Here is an 8197-nt window from a genome sequence, read left to right on the forward strand (position 1 = left end):
TATCAAGCTCTTATAAAGAAAGAATAAAGCAGTCCTGTAAGTTCGTGAGAAATTCCCTTTTTAAGGAAGTAAGGAACAGGCGTCAAATCAGAGAACAAAAAAAATTATCATTAAGAAAATTTTCTAAGAGATAATAGATTATTGGTTTTTTCAAAATTTCATCTATGTACCTTCAATAGTTTCTCGACTATTAACAAAAGCTATGGAATTGTGTGGCAGCTTTCACAAACGATCAAGAGATTTCAACAATATTCAACGAATAGAGTTTCCATTTTACCATTTTCTTTTGAAAAATTTCAGTACTACAAATAAGTTTTGAACAGGCAAATAACTTTTCAAGTTGTATGGCAGCAAGAAATTTAAATACCATATACGTATCAAACACATATCACCTTATCAAGCACATTAGCCCTACTAATATATTCGGGTATGCGAAATTTCAGTATCATAGCTTTTAAATTTGTGAGATATAGCCAAATAAGTTGATGAAAATTTGGTGAGCTTAACTCAATTATTTTTTTAATTTATATCGTTGGGACAGACGTAGGTACAAATAGACAGGCACGGTTAAATCATCTTAGAATTCAACGCTTATCAAAAACATATGCTGGAGTCTACATCTCAGATTATAATTTCTTAGCGTTACAAACTGTAAGGCGAATTTAGTATATTCTTCGTATATGCGTTCGTACGGCTATAAATACTAAAGCAAAATTTATTTTACAAACTCGCATTTTATCATATTTGCTGATAATATAATATGACCGAATCCGACTTTTCCAGCAAATGTTGTCAATGAAAACATAGAAAAATTACAGAAATTACATAGAAAAAAGAAAAATAGAAAAACAAGAAATTGAAGTTTACTAACCATCAATAAAAATTTATGTTCCGTCAATAACAATAAAAGCATATAAAAAATAAAATGAAAAAAAAATTCTCTTTTTTTTTTCTTTGTTCAATATTCGTTTTATATTTTAAAAAATTTTTTTTCCCTTTAGAATTTGTAAAAATGTTTGAAAAGAAATTTGAAAAAAAAAAAATTATTTTCATCTTGTTAAAAATAAAAAGTTTTGTAATTTTTGTTTTCGGTTTTTTGTTTTCCATACAGTGTCACATTTGTGTATGTATGAGATGTGATATGAGAACCAATCATTATTCCTTATGAATTTTAAATAGAACCAGACGACTTTAAGTACATATTAAGAAATGCAGAGAGACAATAAAGGAGAAAAAAAAAATTATTTTTACATGAAAACAATAGAAAAAAAAAAAAAAATCATTGCATATATTAAGGCGAAAATTAATAATTTCTCTTGAAAAAACAATGAAAGAGAGAGAACGCAAGAAATGCGATGCTTATTTGTCATTATTATTAATAAAAATATTTTTATATTTGATATTCAATGTTTGTTTTTTTGAAAGTGTCCTTTGTAATCAAAATTTATTCATTCTTTTATTTATTTTTATAATTTAATTTTATTATTGCACGACAATTTTAAATTATTTTTTTTTTTTTTTTTTGAATATTTTGAATTTTAAATTCAGTTTTTCGCAAAATTCTTTAGGGTCATTTGCATTGAAATTTAATTATTCGCGGAGAGCAAGTATGTTCGTTTTCTTTACACGACTGATATATACTAGATTTTCAATGCATGATCTATTCAATGTGATCTATGAATTTTATAGCGATTATGGCAGTAGTACGTTATAATATCATTAGAATGTTTAGTTTGGCTTCCTCTTTTAAATGTTAAAGACATACAGTCTCTGTTTACGATACAAAAAAATAAAATTGGTTTAAAATTAATACAATATTCAACCGGAAAATAATTAAGGAATTTTAAATTGCAAACTCTCTATTAAAATTAATTTTATTATCTTTAATAATTTATTATAAAATATAACATTAAAATAATTTTTAAATTTACCAGATCATTAATAGAATTTAATAAGATTTATTCTGTTATTAGAAAATTCAAATTTTCAGAATTAAAATCTAAAATTTTCATCTATGAATAGTTTAAAACTTTGTTTCAATATGATTATTATATTATGAAAAACAATTCCATTATTATTTAAAATTTATAACATATATACTTAGTCCTTGATTATCTAATATATACAATATGTTTTTTATAATGTTCTTTTTATTGTTATATACTTTTAATTCTCTTATATACAGAAAAAATTTTTTTTGTTATTCATTGGCTTGAACTTTTCTAAAATTTTCTTTTTCACATGAAGCATTAAAAGAGGAAAACAATTAAAAAACTTTTTTAATTCCTTTCTATATACATATTGTATGTATAATAGTATGTATATGTTGTAAGTTGTCTTTGAAGATTTTTGACAATGAAAAATTCTTTAACAAAAAAAATTTTAAATGATAAAGTATTCTTCATCGAAATTCACTAAACTATGTGTATGTAGATGTACTTATACACAAAAACGTAACGTAATTGATGAATTCTAAAAATATAATATGAAAATTTATCGTATTAAAATTTTAAATACGATAAATAATTGTGGGAAACGTTTTTTAACATTAAAAAATCCGGGAAATTATGAAAATATTTTCAATTAATGTTCTGAAAGTGATTTTGTTCTAAAATTATTATTTTTCAAACGAAGTATGCAAAGCTAATTCCATAATTAGGTTCCCATTCATAAAGGGTTGAAAATATGTGTATTTTAATATTGAAGGTCGGTTTATTATAATAGTCATACAATTAGAGATCACTTAAAACGTTGAGATTCTGCTCGTTACTTTATTACATTTTTAAATTTTAAGAAAAGAAAAGAGTCTACAATAAGCAAGTAGCAATTCAACTCCTTACAAAACTTTTAGATTCAGTGAGGTAGATTTTAATATGCGATTTTACTCAACTCTAAAAAAGTATTAGAATTGAAAATCGATATTAAAATTTTGATTCTTATTCGCTTGTCAAATAATTTTCAAATCTAAATCAATAATTTCGTAAATAATTATAAGTTATCAAGAAAATTTTAAAAAGGAAATAGTTTAAACAAAATAAGATATGGGTTTGAAAACTTCAAAATTGAGATCTAATTTTACATACATTTCAAATAAAAAAGGAAAAATTTTGAGAGATGATTAAGCCACATTTTTTCTAAGCCCCTCAAATAAAGTAAGAACTATTAAATCTTGCTTAGTGAGTTTTTAATTGTAGGCACTGAGATATGATATCAGAAATACTTTACTGGAATATCGCATGTACCATTGCGTTCAGAATTTTTCTAGCTCGCCTAAAATTAAAGTTTTACAATTTTAATTATAAATATAGACGATTTTGTTATCATCTTTAATGATTGTATATCAATCTAAATTGCATTCGTGATTTTATCATTTAAAATCAATATAAAATAAACTCACAAAATTCTTACGTTCACTTTTCCATTCAATAGCAATGTGCACTATAATAGATGTGAAAAGACAACTTACCTGAAAAAAAAAATTATTTTATTAATTATAAAATCATTGAAATTAAATAAAATTACAATCATATATAGGTGTATAAATTTAGTAATTAACAATATAAAATTACTTGATTGTTAAACTTCAAAAGATTACAACTTTTTATAGAAAGATTTTAGACTATTTAAATATTTAACCACATTAAAAAAATTGGTACTGAAATTAAAAAAAAAATCTTAACCACAAAATTAATTATAAAATCATATTTCTTAAATTTCGAAATTTTTCATAGTTCATAAGAAATGAGGCTTATCTGTTTTTTCTCTTGATGGTTTCCTTGAATATTTCATTTAAATTTTCAACTTTTTATATTCATACCGTTTATTATACTGAATTTTTTTTTGTCAGTACAAAATAAAAATATCAAAAAAAATATTTATGATTTCAACCCTTACAAAAACAATATTATAGTACTAGAACTGGCTAACTTGTTCCAGTTAACTCTTTAATAGCGAAAAAGGTGAAGGATTCTTAGAGTTGTACTATAAATACCGAACATATTATGCTAGCACTCTAGTCAGTATAATAGCTAGCACTCTACTATGATCTATTATGGATGGCAGCTTGATTATTACATTAGAATTATACAGCATTCTGATTGTCGTTGCTCACAATTGCAATAATTTTTTTTGAAAATTGCATGTCTATTCAATTCAGAGAATATACACAGTTTCTAGCGGTAAAGGGTTAGTATACTAAAAATACATTCTGAATCATAAACCATCTCAATTATTTTATTATGAAAATTGAAGTAATACACAAAAAAGTTTTGTAAATATAAAAAATATGGTTTTATAAGGGCCACAAATGCTTTTTACAAGAAAACAAAATTAAATACCTATATTTTATTTGTGAATGTGTATTTGATGGAAAAAATGCAATATCTATATAGATAGCCCAACATATACATACATAATAAAAACCATATGTTTGTGCTCTTGTGCAATCATTATCAACAGGATAATTTTAGGGTTGGATAAACTTGATTACTTAATTAGTGGCCTAAACAAGATATGAAGAAAAAAATGGAAATAAAAGATGAACCAAAACCGAACAAAAAAAAAAAAATATCAAGGATATTAAAAAAAAACAAATGAAAAAGAAGAAACAAAAATGTTCTCACTTTCATCTTAGTTATGTGCTCTCTCTCACATATGTTTATGAAGAATTATTGCGGTGTTTGTGTGAAACGAATGAAAATTTCGTATATTCTGTATTACAATATTAAATAATGTAATATTAAAGATATGAAATCTGTAAAACACTTTGTGCTAGGATTTATTTTTATTAATATAAAATATATTTCGTGTATGTATGTATAGATGTACGTGTGTATAGAAATGATTAAATCCTAACCGTATTTTTTTTTTATTAAGGAAAATCGCAATATTTGTATAATAATACACGCATACGCTCTTCAAACGCTCTTCATACAGTAGCATTTTTCAATTTGTAAGTAATATTTATGTGTGTGTATATATATATTTTGGATTGTACACATGTATATTTTTATATACGAGAATAACATTTATTTCTTTTCTTTGTTGTTATTTTTGGTATGTTACGTTTTTTTTAATGTTCCGTTGTTAATGTTATATTGTTGTAGTTTATCCTGACTGCGGTAAGAAAATATTAATTTAAACCATATTTTCATTTTATGAGACACCAATATTGTTTTATGTGAAGGGTAGGATTTTACAGAGTTTTCCGAAGTAGTATAGCAGTTATGCTATAATGAATGTTTCCTTATTTGGTGAGTTTAATGAAGTAGTAAATTAATATTTAAAAAAAAAAAAAAAATTAATTAAAGGTAAAATTTTATTCAAATCATACGAAATTCATAAATAATATTTGCCTTTTAAAGTGCTGCCCAACAGGTTCTTAACCTGAGATATTGCAGATTATTTCAAAAATGTCTTGTTGCAAAATTTTTTATAGAAATCTTCAAATCCTTCTCAATTGGCACCAAATAAAACCATATTTTCCGGACCTCCATTTTCATCAGAAAAGTATTAAAGAGACCGAAATACAGATAGAGTTCTAAATAGATCTAGACTTTCTCTTACAATATATTTTTAAATTTTTACTTCAATATCGAAATTTATAAATTCTTTGAGGATTGGTGTTCTTTTACTTTCGAGCAACAACCTAGAATAACAATTAAACTCGTTACAAAATATACCATCTTTTTTTAACACCCTTGCTTCCTATATCTTTGTAAAACTGTATCTGATAATCTGTAACACACTGTATATTTATAATATCTTTATTCGAAGCCCTACAATATTATAATATAAATCTAAAGAGATTATTATTTAAGAATTACAGAGGCAACATACTGTAAGTTTATATAATATCTATATAATTATACACATTTCTATATTTAAATTATAATATACACACGTACGAGTAAACGTATATATTTACAAAAGAAATCAAATTAAAATATTCAGAGATAATCCATCAGTAAAATTTGGTTAATCTTTTAAGGTGAATTTAGGTTTTCAGTATTATTCAACTGGTGCTGCTTTTGAAGACATTTTAATATTATTATTTGCTTTTCGTTATACAACAATTATTATAATTAAATAGAGGGTTTCTTTACTTTGTGTAATTTATAATGACTGCCAAAAATTTGATGTAAAGATTTATATATTTCGTGTGTTTTTTTTTTCATTTAATGTAAAATTTGTAAAATTTATGTATAGTGAAAATATTTACATATAATAAATGGAATTCCTATAGAAATAATTAAAATACACAAAATCGGTATAACCAATATTTTATATATGCGTATATCTATCAGGAAAATATCTTGGTTTCTCTTATATAAACTGTTTATAAGTATATGCATGAGCATCTGTATAGATACCTGTAATATGGCAGAATTTTGTTGAAAGAAAGCTGTCAAATAACAAAATTAAAAGTGAAATTCTCACAATCTTACAAAAAATATTTTTCGTTCTATATAGATATCGCGTATAATGCCTCCGTTATATTCAGCTATTAAACATTATGTGTATTGAATGTACATAATTTAAAATATATAGCGATGTTTCACAAGAATTATTTAAGACAAAAAATTGTTATACAAAATTATAAAAATTATTTGATTTTCTGAAGGTATAGAAAAGTAAAAACTGAAAATATGCACTTAAAAATCTTAAATATATTCATAAATAAGAAAAATAACTATGAAAAAATAAATAGGTTCCAACTGTTCCTTAAGGAAATTTAAAAAACAATTATTTTATTTTTTTAAATAAAATTTTAGTCTTTACAATTTACTGAAGTAACGATGCGGGACGATTTAAAGAATATTAATATTAGAAGGCAAGAATTTAATAAAAAAAATACAAACGTAAACAATAATAATTTAAAATGAAAGATTAAATATTCAGACATTCTTCTGGAGAACTGACATTCTCGGGTAAATGTAGTAAATTCCTAGTGGAAAATTATTTGAAATTTTATCTTAATCTTATAGAAAACTTAGCCACTGAAATCATCATAATAAAGTAGTATGCAAGTACAATATTTTGTCCTATTTTTTCACCTTTATCACATTCCTCAAATATACCCATCACTATTATTTCATTAAAAAAAACACCCACATTTTTCCAAACGTACATTTCTCCAGTAAATGAAAAAAATTAAAGTTTTTTAAATAATTTCATTTATTAAAAAGAAAATTTTAAAGTTATAAAACAATCGCATATACCATGTTATATAATAAAAATATGTACGCTTACTAGTGAAAAACGGATGAGGTAAAAAGGAGCAAAATTTGTGTTTTACAGATGCCCTGTCAATATAGATTTAACAGTTTTGCCCTTGTACTTTATATTTTCATTTTATGCTTTTTTTTTTTTTATTTTTTATTATTTTTTTTTTTTTGTTTTCATATTTTGTCATTCAATGTGTATACATAATTTACTTTATTCATTTTTAACAACAAGTTGTCTAGAGGAGTCAGTTTCTAAATAATTTTTCATGTTTTCCACAACTATTTTTTTTTTTATATGTTTTTCTTCTATTTTTTCCTCTTGTTCTTGCTCTCTCTAACTATCTATATATGCTAGTATTATAATACTTTTTTTTTTTATTTCACATATTTTCACTTGTATAAAACTTTTAATGTTATTATGTAACCACATTAAAAGGACAAAACACACATAGAAAAAAGAAAAACTGGAAGTAAAACAAAAACAGAAAAAAAGAAGATGAAAAAAAAGTAATGTCTTGGCAGGACTATAAACATTTCATACTATCGTATAATATAGTTAGTAAGTGTTAAATTTATGATTTTTAGTAAGATGTTTACAAGATTTTCCTTTGAAAATCAGAATAAAAGCAAAAACAACAAAATATATATATATATTTATTGTACATGAAAAAAGGAGAAAATGGAAAATTTGTTGGTACACAAACACAGGGAAAAAAACTATCTAAAATTTATAAAATCAAACCAAAATATTTCTATATAGAACTATTTGTAATTTATGCATAAACTTTGTTTTTTAAAACATAGAAATAACCTTTAGAGTGAGGGTTACTTTATAATATTATAATGTTATATATTTAGTGTAATATCTCTGAGCTATGATAATATTAATATATTTTTCTCTTTATACTCGTATATAGACAAAAAATATTGTTATAATAACGCGGAAATATCTCTTTTTATATTTTTTATAC

Source organism: Condylostylus longicornis, unplaced genomic scaffold, assembly GCF_029603195.1.
Source record: "Condylostylus longicornis isolate FDR11 unplaced genomic scaffold, ASM2960319v2 ptg000018l, whole genome shotgun sequence".
Taxonomy (NCBI): Eukaryota; Metazoa; Arthropoda; class Insecta; order Diptera; family Dolichopodidae; genus Condylostylus; species Condylostylus longicornis.